Raw genomic sequence first — 15142 nt, forward strand, 5'->3', positions numbered from 1 at the left:
AGAGAGAGAGAGAGAGAGAGAGAGAGAGAAAGAAAGAAAGAAAGAAAGAAAGAAAGAAAGAAAGAAAGAAAGAAAGAAAGAAAGAAAGAAATGTAATGCATGGTTGAGACTCAAAACTTAACATACAGTGTTTCCAGAAAGCCTGTTTATTAAGCATTTATCCTGATACGTTTTCAGGGAGATTAGACAATGTTGACAATGTGCAACCAGAATTTGCCAGTGTGTGGCTGAATCCCACCTGAAAATAGTGAGTCACTCTGGAAGCACCCACAAATTAATTGAATCACACCGTGGTACCCCTAACCAAGGGAGATTTTTTGAAAAATAAATCAGTGCAGGCTTATGGATGAAGTGGAGGTTCTAACCCATTTATTATTTTGATTATTCCTCTAAGGCAAGCAGAGGGAAACGATGTGTTTTTCTCCTATGAAAAGAAAAGAGAATTTGCATGCTGCATGAGCACAGGTGAATGCAAATACAGATTTTGATGTCCCTGTGCCTGCACCGTCTTTGAACATCAGCTGAGGTTAAAAGTATGCACATTCTCTTTTATGAAATGCCAGCATAAATCGCCCTACAGCAACCTGAATTTCTGACCTTCTTAAGCAGAACAAAATCATTCTCTACAGCCGTGCGCCGGTTGATTTCCTCCTCGTACCTGTTTGGAGACAGCAGAGAAAGAGGGCATGCCATGACTTGGGTGTTCAACACTGGAACCCCAAAGACTTGCAGATCTTCTGATGTGCACAGACTAAATTACATGGAAGTAAGAAGATCAAGGGACATGGGTGGCACTGTGGTTAAACCACAGAGCCTAGGACTTGCCAATCAGAAGGTCTGCAGTTCGAATCCCTGCGATGGGGTGAGCTCCCGTAGCTTGGTCCCTGCTCCTGCCAACCTAGCAGTTCGAAAGCACGTCAAAGTGCAAGTAGATAAATAGGTACCGCTCCGGCGGGAAGGTAAACAGCATTTTTGTGCGCTGTTCTGGTTTGCCAGAAGCGGCTTAGTCATGCTGGCCACATGACCCGGAAGCTGTACGCTGGCTCCCTTGGCCAATAAAACGAGATGAGCGCCGCAACCCCAGAGTCGGTCACAACTGGACCTAATGGTCAGGGGTCCCTTTACCTTTAAGAAGATCAGACCTCTCCATTCTTAAGGAAATCAGCTCTGAGTGCTCACTGGAAGGACAGATCCTGAAGCTGAGGCTCCAATACTTTGGCCACCTCATGAGAAGAGAAGACTCCCTGGGAAAGACCCTGATGTCGGGAAAGATTGAGGGCACAAGGAGAAGGGGGTGACAGAGGATGAGCAGTACCTCTTTATCTACTTGCACTTTGATGTGCTTTCAAACTGCTAGGTTGGCAGGAGCAGGGACCGAGCAACGGGAGCTCACCCCATCGCAGGGATTCAAACCACCGACCTTCTGATCAGCAAGTCCTAGGCTCTGTGGTTTAACCCACAGCACCACCCGCGTCCCTCCTACATGCTTTGGAATCATTATTTTTAAAAAGGTTTTTTAAAAAAAATCTATGTAGCTCAAATATCAAAACAGAACTTCATGAGACAAGCGCATAAAAGCTAAACCAAACCAAGTGGAAGCCTGATTTCTGAAATGCACAAAGTTCCATGAGTGCAGGAGTTCTCCCCATGGCAGAGTTCTCCCCAAAGGGAGACAGGGAATGGGTGGGGCTGGCACGTTCATGCACACACTCTCTTCCTCCCAGTCCAAATGCCTGAAAAGGGCTCCTGATCTCAATTTAACTTAAAAGAGCAGTAATATATGGGCTGCGACTCTGAATACAAGCAAGTGAGAGGACAGCCTGTGATTTCTTGCTCTAATACAGTCTGCCTTTTTATTCACCTGCCCACTTTTCCCCCCAGGAGCCAAGGACTAAGCATATGGTAAGGTTACCAGGGGTCCCCATTTCCTGGGGACAGTCCCCGGATTTACAAATCAGTCCCCTGACAGAATCCATTGAATTCAACTGAAGTTGAAAAGTGTTGCTGGATTAATTGAAAAAAATCTGGTAACCTTAGAATACGGTCCTACAGCATCTTCTTTTAACAAACACACAGGCATGAATGTCTGCAAGGCGACCCCACTCTGACGTCATTAGGCCACTTCTCTATGAGGGTGGGCAGATCAGTCTGCGTCCGTTTCCATTCGACTTCACATTTGTTTACCCATCAATACATCCTGTTGTATTCTGAGGTTAACTAATCGTCAAGGTTTTTTGGGTGTGCTTTTTTAAAAAAAACTTCTCTCAAAAAATGGATTCTTATACAAAATTTACCACAACAGATATTGTAAGTTTTAAACACATTGTGCATTTGCTCAGAAGGCCGGCGGTTCGGATCCCTGGGTGAGCTCCCGTTGCTTGGTCCCTGCTCCTGCCAACCTAGCAGTTCGAAAGCACATCAAAGTGCAAGTAGATAAATAGGTACCGCTCCGGCGGGAAGGTAAATGGCGTTTCTGTGCGCTGCTCTGGTTTGCCAGAAGCAGCTTAGTCATGCTGGCCACATGACCCGGAAGCTGTACGCTGGCTCCCTTGGCCAATAAAGCGAGATGAGCGCCGCAACTCCAGAGTCGGCCACGACTGGACCTAATGGTCAGGGGTCCCTTTACCTTTACCTTACATGTGCCAACCCTTGGTACTTTGCCATGTCGAAAAAATACAATGGGTGGAATTCAACATTGTGTCAAAAATTTTCCATCTGTGCACACATTGCCGCTTGTCAGGTGGAACAATCTCCCTCCCCTCCTCCTGTTCTAGGGATTCTTTTTACACACACCCCAAGGCATTTTTGGGGGGGTCTACGCTGACAGGGTTAGTTAGGTGAACCCTGCCCATTAGTTTAATGCACTTGCAATAATGAAATATTGTAAATTGCTATGCTTACAAGGGAACACCCTGTCTACATATTTATATCTGTAAAGAGTAGGAAGCTATGTTACTGCATTTTATTTTTTATTTATGTGGAGATTTCTTTTTCTCTCATCCTTCCATCCTACCCCTTCTAGCATCTAGACCAACATACAACAATTTTATTTTTATAATAATTTTTATTAATTTTTCATTAACAACATTCCAATTAATAACATATAAAATCATGCCACATCATGTCCCCCCCCCCCACCCAAAAAGAGCCAATTATATATTCCGAATTAAATAATTTAATGGGACTTCCCATGTTCTGGCTGGTCCGGAGAAAATCTTTTGTCTTTGTTCCTGTGTTTTCTCTGTGGTTTATTCCCAAAATCATAGTTCTGATCTTAACCCTTTCTTATAATCACAGTCACTGCAATAGGACTTTTCCATCGTACAATGGACTTATTAACAACTTACAACAATTTTAAATCACACGGTTTTAGAGAAAACATTTCAGCGCAGAGTTCACAAGGATCAAATTTACGCACCATCCCTATTTCTGCATCTATGCTGATCCAATGTAAGAAAATATATAAAAGACAAATAGATTGTTCTTTCTCTTCTGCAAGTATGCTTAAAGGTAAAGGGACCCCTGACCATTAGGTCCAGTCGTGGCCGACTCTGGGATTGCGGCGTTCATCTCGCTTTATTGGCCGACGGAGCCGGGGTACAGCTTCCGGGTCATGTGGCCAGCATGACTAAGCCGCTTCTGGTGAACCAGAGCAGCACACGGAAATGCTGTTTACCTTCCCGCCGGAGCGGTACCTATTTATCTACTTGCACTTGGACATGCTTTCAAACTGCTAGGTTGGCAGGAGCAGAGACTAAGCAATGGGAGCTCACCCCGTCATGGGGATTCGAACCGCCGACCTTCTGATCGGCAAGTCCTAGGCTCTGTGGTTTAACCCACAGTGCCACCCGCATCCCTGCAAGTATGCTTAAGTACACTTAAACCAAAGTGGCTCCTTTGGCACAATGAAACTTCACCAGCACATGACCGTGCATTGCCAATGCCTACCTGCATTTAAGCTCCTCTACGATCTGCTGTATGTTCTGCAGCTGCGGTTCCATTTGCTCCTTTTCATTCTGCAAGAAGTCCAGCTGCTTGCGTAGGCCGCAGATGCATCTTTCAAAGAGGGAATCGAGATCTATCCTAGCAGGTGGCATCTGCTCTTGCAGGACGTTCCATTTGGTTACCAACACCTTGTTCTTCTGCTCTAGACATCGGACCTGAAATCAAAGAAGGGAAAATCCAAAATGGAAGGGGATGGAAGGAGGGATTGTAGGGGAGAGGGATAAGCCACACACAGTTATTTTGTGTTAGTCTTCCAAATTGCACTGTGGGTAACAGTTAATCGCACATCAATGTATTCTTGCAGGACATCTTGCAGAAGAGGGCATCTGTCAGGAGATCCCTTCTGCATGGTGTGAGAACTGTGGCGACACCTTACTTTTGGAACTCCCTCTGTTGAATGGCATGCAGGTGTCTCTACTGTTGCCATTTCGGCACCTGCTAAAGACATTGCTTTGTTTCAGCAAGCGTACTAAATAAAAATGATGTACATGACAAAATGCAGCAGTCACCCTTCCACAGCAAGGTCACCACTGAAAAAATTTCTGCCCATAGAACCTAAAAGCAACATAAAATCAAATGTAAAAGTATGAAATAGAGGAACCTTTAGAAGAATATCTTTATAAGCGTTAATTAAAGACAAGAAAGACACTAAATTCAAGTGGCATAGTTGTGTTGTCAAGAGCATGTTGAGGTAAAATACTCCAGTTCCTATATTGTCATGGATTATGAATGGGTTGCCTTTGGCAAGTCATTCTATTTCAGCCTCAGCTGCAGCACTTAAGAAAAGCTGTATATCTCAGGCATAGGCAAACTCGGTCCTCCAGATGTTTTGGGACTACAACTCCCATCATCCCTGACCACTGGTCCTGTTAGCTAAGGATGGTGGGAGTTGTAGTCCCAAAACATCTGGAGGGCTGAGTTTGCCTATGCCTGATCTAGCTGTCTATCTAACATCCATTCTCCCACCATCTGTCTTTCAATACACCCACCCACACCAGTTTTGCAGATTTCTCAGAAAATGAATAGATTTATTTATGGTGGACTCTCCTCCACTGAAGGCTTTTCAACAGAGGTTGGGATTCTTTAGCTTTATTTCCTGCACTGCAAGAGGTTGGACCAGACGACCCTTATGGTCTCTTTGAAATCTACAGTTCTATGATTATTGGTGCAGTTAGTGCAACAGTCTCAGAAACACTTGTGGGTCAAAGGATGACACTCCTCCTTTAATATTGTCAGAATAGTGTGTTGCACCTGTCTTTAAATATAGACACCCATCTATTTACCCCTATACACAGCTCTTTTCTTTTTACCTTTTCTCTCTCCCACATATTATTTGCCACATTGCTCTTATAGATGTGCACAGCATGTGTACTTTGAAAATTAATTGCAGTGGCATAGCTGCTTACAATAATGCATGTTGTGACGTGCAAAGGCTTACAGCTGAAAATCTATAAGAACAGTGTGGAGATTATATTCAGCTGTCCAGCTTTGTCAGCCCAAAGGATGGGTGAATCTGACAATTTCAACTTCTCTGTTTCTCCTTTTTCCAGTGTTAAGTCAATTCTCCATATCTGCAATCAGTTTGCATTGGAGGGGAGTATCCTAATATGCACATTTTTGTATGCAATTTTGCCTAAGCTACACATTTCAGCAGTGGTTTTCCCCAATGCAATGCATTTTGTATGCTATTTTTACTAACACATGCAATACTTATCCCAGAATGTGCTTTTTTGTACACATGGCTGGAGAATGGCACTGCAAAATTTGAAGGAATACAACTTTCAAAGGGTGGCTGTGTTTTGGTTCACTTTTTGTTTTGGAAAGTGCAAATTAGGCAGACTCACTTTTCATGGGCGAACTGAACTGAATTTTACCCCCATCCACACTCACTCCCCATATCATGCCTTAACCTAGTAGCCACTTTATTATTCTATCATCTATCTATCTATCATCTATCTATCTATCTATCTATCTATCTATCTATCTATCTATCTATCATCTATCATCTATCTTTCTTTCTATTATCTATCTAATCTATCATCTATCTATCATCTAATGCTTGCACTTTTGAACCGCCCATCATTGTGTGGAATTCCATCAACTGTCTAAATAATTCACACAGGACATTTTCTGACTTCTATACCTGAAGTGTCCACCAGATTACATATTATGGTGAACTAGGACAGTCCTGACCATTTCAAGGAATCAATCTGGAGGAATTGGAGGTAAAAGAAAAGAGCTTTTCCACGATTAGCAAAATTACTCATGGCTTCACCACATTTGAAAATGGTAGAGTCTACTGTAACAATAGCACCAACCCAACATCAGCAAAATACTGCAAGAATTCTGCTTCAGGATTCTCTAGCAGGTATCAGTTGCCACACTTAGAATTTTTTTTTTTTAAAAAAAAGTATGAACACAATTTACTTTTAAAAATCCAGTATGGTCAGTTTTATTTTAGACTTTGTTCACTTTGGTGCACATGGTACATTAGCATTCAGGATATTTGGCATTTATTCAACATTTGACATGATAAAAGTTGACAACTAATATGCAACTACACTATTCGTAGCTGAATCTTGCAGTCATTTTGTATCAAAATGAATAAATACTGAAGTGAGCAAAAATAGCAGACCCCTGTCCCCTTCCCCATATACACACACCATACCTCAAAGAGCTCTGGCATAAAATTGCTTCAGATCAAAATTTCCAAAGCATTTCTCTCATGTGCAAACTTTGTGATATCTGAACACATACCAAGCACCTGCTCTTGGAATGAATCCTCTCACCACATGTTGCATTGGGTCATCTACCCACTACTGCCCCATAGAAAGAAACCTCATTTGCCACTTCCTACTTCATGAGTGAATGAGTGAATGATTGAATGAATGACTAGTCATTCATACTCTGACCTGATCAATGAAGCAAGCAAACTGGTTGTTGAGAGATTTCATCTGTTCCTTCTCTTTAGTGCGTATTTTCTGGATCTCAGGGTCAACTCCTATACAGAGTGGTTTCAGAAGGCGTTCGTTGATGCTGACTTCGTGGAAATGGTCATTTTGACCACTGCCAGCATAATTTCTGAGCTCAACGTAGCTTCTTGGAATGCCACAATAACTCTGACCACCATAGGTAATGTGATGTCCAGCACCAAGACCTCCATAACCCCCAATCTGGTAGCCTCCAACGCAAGAAATTCTTCTGATTCCACCTATGGTTGAGAGACTCCTGGTGCTATAGCCACCAATTCCACTTCTTCCACCAGGCTGGGATATAGAAGATGCACTCAGTCTACATCTGCTTAGACCACATATGTCAGAGGCAGAAGAGAACCTTCTTCTTCCATGGATGGAGTTTGCCATGTATAGTTGTCGGCTCATGCCCAAGCCGTGTAAGACAATGTCGGTGCAGCAGAAAAGCAAGAAAGGGTCCCCTCTAATATGACACTCTCAAGCTTCTGCTTTATATCTGTTTGCAATATATGGGCTTGGTTAATCCAGAAAAAAAGTAATATGAGGCCTTCCTTTGGGTTTGGTTTTTGCCTGCCAGCAGTTAAAACACCATTGCAAAACAGCAAAGTAAACATAAATTCCCCAGCGAAATGCTAAGGGGGATCTATATAAATGCTTCGTTTGCAAAGCTGCTGCACAAGAAATTATGCATTTTAGGAACTCTCTGAATTAATTATAGTTTAGCAAATTTATTCTAGGTTTGGTAATTCCAATACTAACTTGCTGGAACAGCCTTGCTAGGTGGCTTGCTATAAGGGCTACATCTCGTGGCTCCCAATTTAATAAGAGCATAAAAATTATGTGATGCCCAATTGCTTATTTACATTTAGACGCCTCTCAGTTGTAATATTAACAGGTAGCATGGCCTGTTCTGTTAGCAATGCCATTCTGTTAGAGTTGCTACCACCCAAATACAAATTAACCAGGATGTTTGAGTCTTTCAGCCTAACTGACCATCACAGGGTTGCCATAAGCAACATATAAGGGAGAGAACTAAGAGAACTACCCTGGGGAATGGTGGGTTAGAAATGTGATAAAAACGAATTACAATCACATTTGAAGGCAATTGGGGCTGCCACCTTACTGAAGCTAAGCTGGTCTGGGGGTCTGGTGTGTGCCTGGATGGGAAACCACCTAAGTATCCCACATGCAGCATCTTCCAATGATGTCAGGAATGTGGGCCCCCGGAGCGCAGGGGAAGAGTCAGACTCAAAGACTGAAGTTAGTGAACAAGCAACCGACTCTGCAGATGAGAGCTGGCTGACAGAGTCGAGAAAGGGCAGCTTGACTCCCCTTCCCGGGGAAGACTCTTTTAGCTCTCAAGAAGAAGAAGAGTTGGAATGCATCCAGAGCATTGCTAGGCAATCAGCAGATAAGCAGAGGTCTGAGACCGTGTCAAGTGGAAGTGGGGAGGGTGGAGGCCAGCCTCTCAGGCCCCATTCAAGGAGACTGGATAAGATCAGAGGACAACAGAAAGGCAAGAGGGGAAAGGCAGGAGATTGGCGTCCTTCCTGCTGTGGGAGGGGTGAAGATTCAGACTGACCAACTATTGTCAATGTGAGCAGGCAAGAAGCCATGCTCTGCATGTGGGTTTGGTTTTTTTGTAAATAAACGTACAAAAAACTGCCGGTAAGTCATTACTTCTTATTGAGGCTTGCTTGCCTGCCACATGATGGGTGGAAGGTGGGAAATATATGTAATCAGTAAATATCCCCCTGACTCTTCTAATAAATTGGGATGTAACTAGAAATAAGTACCCTCATCTAGAACCTCGCATACACACAGAACTCCTCTAAGTGTGGGCTTGCCCATTCATGGAGAGGGCAACTATGTATGTACACCCTTGCTCTCAGAGCTGCTCTTTCACGTGGCATTAATGATGAAGCCTTTGTGAGCAGGAGAGCTCCAAGCTGCTGCTAGAAGTGAGTTGGATGGAAGTGAGGATGTTGGTTGCTGTTGTGATGTTGCACCCAATATTATTGCTAGGTGACATTGTGGGTGGGTTCTGCTTCCTCTCAGGATCTGACTGATGACCAGAGCAGAATGCAACATCCAGCCTTTCCTTGCAAGCCATGGCTTGGCTTTCTTGCTCAAGTCGATTGGATTGATTCACTTTGAGATGCAGATGTGCAACCATTTCCCCTGAGCAAATTTGCCAGTACTTGAGGGCTTTCTTCCAAATTTTTGAATGAGTCACCTGCGGAGCGATCCTCAAATGTTTTGCTCTATAAGACGCACCAGACCACAAGAAGCGCCTAGTTTTTGGAGGAGGAAAACAAGAAAAAAAATATTCTGAATCTCAGAAGCCAGAACAGTAAGAGGGATTGCTGCGCAGTGAAAGCAGCAATCCCTCTTGCTGTTCTGGCTTCTGGGATAGCTGTGCAGCCTGAATTCGCTCCATAAGACGCACACACATTTCCCCTTACTTTTTAGGAGGGGAAAGGGAGTCTTATAGAGCGAAAAATACAGTAATTCTAACGTTTGCTTTAGGTGAAAAGCAACATTTTAGGTGAAATTCTACCAGTGCTCAAATTATTTGGGTGAGTGAATGGCCACCATCACCCTTATCTTTTGTGGCATGCTCATCACTGGAACAGTTTTTAAGAAAATTGCAGAGAGGGCATGCTTCAAATGTGAGAAGTCAAGGAGTGGAGTTTCAACATTTCATTAAGCCTCCCCCACCTTATCTGCAGGGTTGGTGCATCCTGTTTTGCTGCTTGAGGTGAGATGGGAAGTGCTGCCCTGCCCTGCCATTGCGGCTGCTCCTGCCACCACCATATCTGCCGCTGCCTCCCCTGCCCACTCTGCTGCTGCCACACACCCTGCCTCATCTACCACCGCCATCAGCACTGATCTGTGACAATATCGTACTGATTTTGGGTGAGATCTCACTCCAAATCAACACCAATGTTGATGTTTCTGTGCTGCTGGAGGAGGCAGCGGTGCCGCCAAGGAATCTCACCTTGCCTAACAGCTGAGCTGGCCCTGCTTACCTGCCATAACTTTTCTTTTAACCCAGGCCTTCAGCGCTTAATTTAGAAGTTTTTAAGTGAATATGGCCTCTTTTAGTGGAAGGGGATATATTAGATCTGTCTCTTGTATGTATGGGTGTGTCTTTATTTCTATTCTATCATTGAATTTGGTTTTAAGTCAATTTTGTAAATCACTTGGGGTTGGTTTTTTTTGGGGGGGAGGAAGATAAATGAATAACCTTCAAGCTCTGTCCTCTCTGATGGGACTCCTCTTTTTGTGGCATACTATGGTTCCAATTAAGGGACGCAGGTGGTGCTGTGGGTTAAACACAGAGCCTAGGACTTGCCGATCAGAAGGTTGGTGGTTCGAATCCCCGCAACGGGGTGAGCTCCCGTTGCTCGGTCCCAGCTCCTGCCAACCTAGCAGTTCAAAAGTATGCCAGTGCAAGTAGATAAATAGGTACCGCTCTGGCGGGAAGGTAAACAGCGTTTCCATGCGCTGCTCTCATTTGCCAGAAGCGGCTTAGTCATGCTGGCCACATGATCCGGAAGCTGTACGCCAGCTCCCTTTGCCTATAGAGAGAGATGAGCGCACAACCCCAGAGTCGGCCACAACTGGACCTAATGGTCAGGGTTCCCTTTACCTTTACCTATAGTTCCATTTGTATGGTTCCAATTGTATGTCAGGATCTGGGGAGTGGCTAGTCCCCAGCATCACTTCATCCTTGGCCAGGTGCTCAGAGAAACATTTCAGAAAAAAGTAAGATGGTCACTATGTATATCTTCTATGATATTCTAGAAATGAATATCAGACAAGAAGGAGAAATAGTCACCGACTTGGGTGCCTTTAAAAGGGAATTAGGCAAATCACAGATTAGGCAAATCTTAGTAGCTGCTTGACATTATGGCTGCGTACTTCCTCCAGCGACAGAGACGGTCTGCCTCTGAATACCAGTTGCTGAAAATCACTAGTGGCAAGAGCAGGGCCTTTTTGTCAGCTGGAACTCAGGTCCAGCACCTCCCAGGTGGGCTCCATTGCCATTCTAAGAGGACGAGGGAGGTGTTCATGGTGAGTTTTTGGCACCTCTTTTTTTCTAGAAAAATAGCAGTGGGCAAGAGCATTGTTGCACTCATATTTTGCTTATAGGCTTCTCGTAGGCATCTGGTTGGCCGCTGTGGGACAAGGATGCTGGACTACATGGTCCATTGGTCTAATCTGGCAGGGATCTTCTTGTGTTCAGAGGAGGAGGCCGAGCAGAGAAGCATGATTTAAAAGTGCCCTCCAGTGGAGTTCCATCAAGTATGTCTGCTCTGCTCAGAATCTGTCAAAGGTGTTGGGAATTAAAACCTGTAGAACCAGAAGCATGTATTTCTTTGATGCTAGAAATGTAGCTCTACTTCTTACATATGGGGTTCACTTTTCATCTTTGCTGTCTACCTTATTATTATTATTAAAACTAAGCTTCTTACCACAATGGAATAGCCAGAAGCCAAAAAACACCTCTTCTCTCACTGATGCAACAGATGCTAATCTTAGCATTTTTACAGCTGACAGACTCATGTGTGAAAACAGTCAGCACATACTATAAAATCAACACTCTTGAGGGACTGCACATATCTGTCAACATCCTGCAACAGAAGATGCCCTCAGGTGTAAACCACCTTTCAAGTATGCTGCTCCAGTCACTACGAACAACCAGAGAAAGAAATTTCACAACTTGTTCTGTTTCCTGGCAAGGTATACAATTATGTAGTTATTACATGCATGTGAGGGGCAAACAAGTGGAACAAATAAGACAAACACCTTTGCTTCTACTCCTTATCCCAACCTGTGATTTTTGCAGTTTTCCGTAGGAGACTACAGATTCTTGAACAATGCAGGACAAATGACATGCTAGTAATTCAGTTTTAAGGGACACTTTTAAAGAACACTGGATAACACCCAGGGGTCTCACTCAGCTGGTAAGATGTCTATCAGTAGAACAAGGAGAGAAGCCATTTTTAATACCCCCTCCACCTTGCAGCCCCCCCCCCCAAATCTGGTCCAGAGGATTGAGGTGTATCGGGGGTGAGTGACTGCAGGAGAGAGAATTGAAAATTGCTTCAATCTTTATTCCATTGACAGAAACTTAACCACCAGGTGAGTGACACTGCAGGATATGAAACCCATATAGCACAATCCATCTCTAGGATGGGGCGGGGGCAATGCAAAGTCTTTATTCTTCCTCCCTGGTGAGTATGTATATTAAATAGCACAGCAACCCATTATTAGAAACAAGAAGCTCAAGCACCTTTTCCCCTCTCATGCAAATGGAAATGGATCAAGCCTAGCAATGTGGTGAAATTCAGATTTCATGCTCCTCCCTCCTAAGACAGAGCTCAGAGTTCAGCTCAGACATCCCTGAAGTGCATTATGTCAACAAGACCACCTCTTTATCTGCTTGGTGACATTCTCAAAGAACTTTTATAGGTTCACAAGGCACAACTTTTTTTGCAGAAGCCATGCTGGTTCTGCTTTAGCTAGGCTTGTTCTTCTTTATGCACTGTTATTTTAACAATACTTCCCACCAGTTTTTCTGGGGCAGACGTACAGCTGATTGGCCTGCAATTTCCTGCAGGACACACCCCAGACCCCTTTTAAAAAATGGGTGCTACCTTGGACACTTTCTGGTCTTCGGGTATGGAGGCTCACCTGAGAAGGGCATTTTTGTTAGAGCAGCAATTTTGCAACTCTCAGGTGGATGCCATCTGCACCCAGTAATCTGTTAGTTTTTTTCTATTATATTTTGGTTTTTTATATTTTCTTTTGTAGGTTTTAGTTCACTGATGTTCTTTTTATTGTCATGTGTTGCATTTTCCTATCTGTTGTAAACAGTCCTTATTCTTTTAATAGAAATGGCAGTAAATAGGTTTATTCTATCAACAGGTCTTTCAATCTACCTGTTTTGAAATGTAGTCCCCATATTTCCCATTGTCAATGGACACAGATGGACCTACAGTTGCAACGAGATCTCTGCACTGCTGCCCCCCCTGCCTTAGCAAATTTGAGGAAAGGGGGAAGCTATTGCAGAAGGAAGACCTTGATGTTATGTTCAGCTTCAGCTGGAGCAAAGTCTCTAAGACCCATTGTCTCCTGAGTTCCTCACTGGGGGCTCATTGGCACTTGATTTGGCATGATGTCAAACAAAAATAGCTTGTGTTCAAATGTGCACTGAGCATTCTTCAGTACTATTTGCTTTTAGCAGACCCATTCCAAAACAAGCTGTAGGTGTTTGCCCATCATTCTCACATTTTTGTTGTTGATGGATTTCAAGGAAATTAAATGGAGACTTCTCCAAGCCAATACTTTACATTTTATTTTCCCCTCCCTCAGAAAGCCCATCCACGAATATCCATAACTGAAAATGATGATGGGGGGGGCAGGAGAGAAGGTAAATTCAAATCCAACCTTTTGGCAGTAAAGAAGAATGCTTCCTCTCCAAATTATTCTAGATCTAATCCTTACAAAAACTGTCTGCCATTCCTTTCCCACTAGATGGTGCTAGCCAATACATCTTCTAATATTTTGCTGGCGTGCCTGTCCTTTTTGTTGGCTTGTTTGTTTATATTTCTTGTGAAAAAGCCCATCACTATTGTCACCGTAATCTGGTCACTGGTGTGAATACTTGCACAATGGCTGTATTCTCCCACCACTGTCAGAGACGGCATGACTCTGTATGTTAATTGGTAGGAAACACAAGTGTTTGTGTGTGTGAATGGGGAGTGTTGTCTCACTCTGGTTCTGCTTTTGGGCTTCCCACAGGACAGGCCTCTGATTGGCCACTGTGAGCCCGGGATGCTGGACTAGATGGGTCATTAGCAAGGATCTTATCGGCTGTCACTGCCATAGAACTGTAGAGCTGCAGTGGGGTTCCTTTTAAGCCATCTAGATCAACCCCCTGCTTGATACAGGAAACCAAGATCTAGGTGGCTGTCCATCTTCTGCTTGAAAACCTCCAACAAGCAGGAGAATACCAACCTTGCTAATTGGTTCCAATGTCAACCTACTATAAACAGTAAAGAAGGTTCTTTTAATGTTCAGCTGAAACCTACCCTTCTGTAACGTAAGTCTATTAATTCCAGCCCTGTCCTTTGGGGCAGCAGAATAATGTGTACACATTACCACTTACAGTGGCTCCAGCGCCCTCCCATGGCTGGATTTTGAAGCTGAGTAGACATCACATTAGCCACAATCAATAGGTGTCCTGTAGCTTCTTAAGAAATGCCCCTGTTCAAGGTGCTCTCCCCTCAAACCAGCTTCCATCCGATTTGAAAATGGAAGCCATAGTTAAGCTGAGGTGTGTACATTTCAGGCAGCCATTGTGCAGGCACAAATGACAGCTTCAGTGAACCGGAGTTTGGCGCAGGGAAACAAATTAGATCTCCAACTCCCATCAGCCTGGCCCATCAGTACGGCAGGACAACAGCTGCAGCAACAGCTGGAGGGCCGCAGGTGAGACCACACCTGATCAGCATCTTTCTTAACACGTGGTGCAGAAGGGCAAACTAAGGCCTTGAATGCAGGTCTTGCCCCCAAGCATGTATAATGCAGAGAGCCCCATTTTTAAGAGCAAAAGGGGAGAGTGAATGAAGGTGCCGTTGTGATCCCAAAATCTCATCAACATTTATTCTGGGGTTGTGATGTAACCTGTACAAAAATGTACCAAATGATATACACAGCAGTCTGCACAAAGTCCATATATATCATAGTGATTGGATTCTGAACACATAAAACTGTATCACTCTGGAAACAAGATTTGGTAATACTTGCTCTCCCCCTAATAATAATAATAATAATAATCCTGGGAGAATTTCATAAACGTCAAATAATGTTCCAGTGCAATAATTTTCCATGGAAAGCAAGATATGTATATGACACTGATACTCTTGTCTGAATCTAAAAGAGTGAATATTATTCTCACAGGGCACACAAAATTGTTTTTTGTAGTTTTGTTCTCAGATGATCCAGAACAAACTTATATTTATATTTCCACAATTTCCAGAAAGGTGGGGGGAACAGTTCAGGAAGTGGGCACATATAGTGTAGCAAAGTATGGTACAGGTACATGCAAAGGACTAATGTAAGTAGTGTAAAACTACCTCCTGGTAGTGCAA

The sequence above is a fragment of the Podarcis filfolensis genome (genome assembly GCF_964270895.1).
Source record: "Podarcis filfolensis genome assembly, chromosome: 2".
Taxonomy (NCBI): Eukaryota; Metazoa; Chordata; class Lepidosauria; order Squamata; family Lacertidae; genus Podarcis; species Podarcis filfolensis.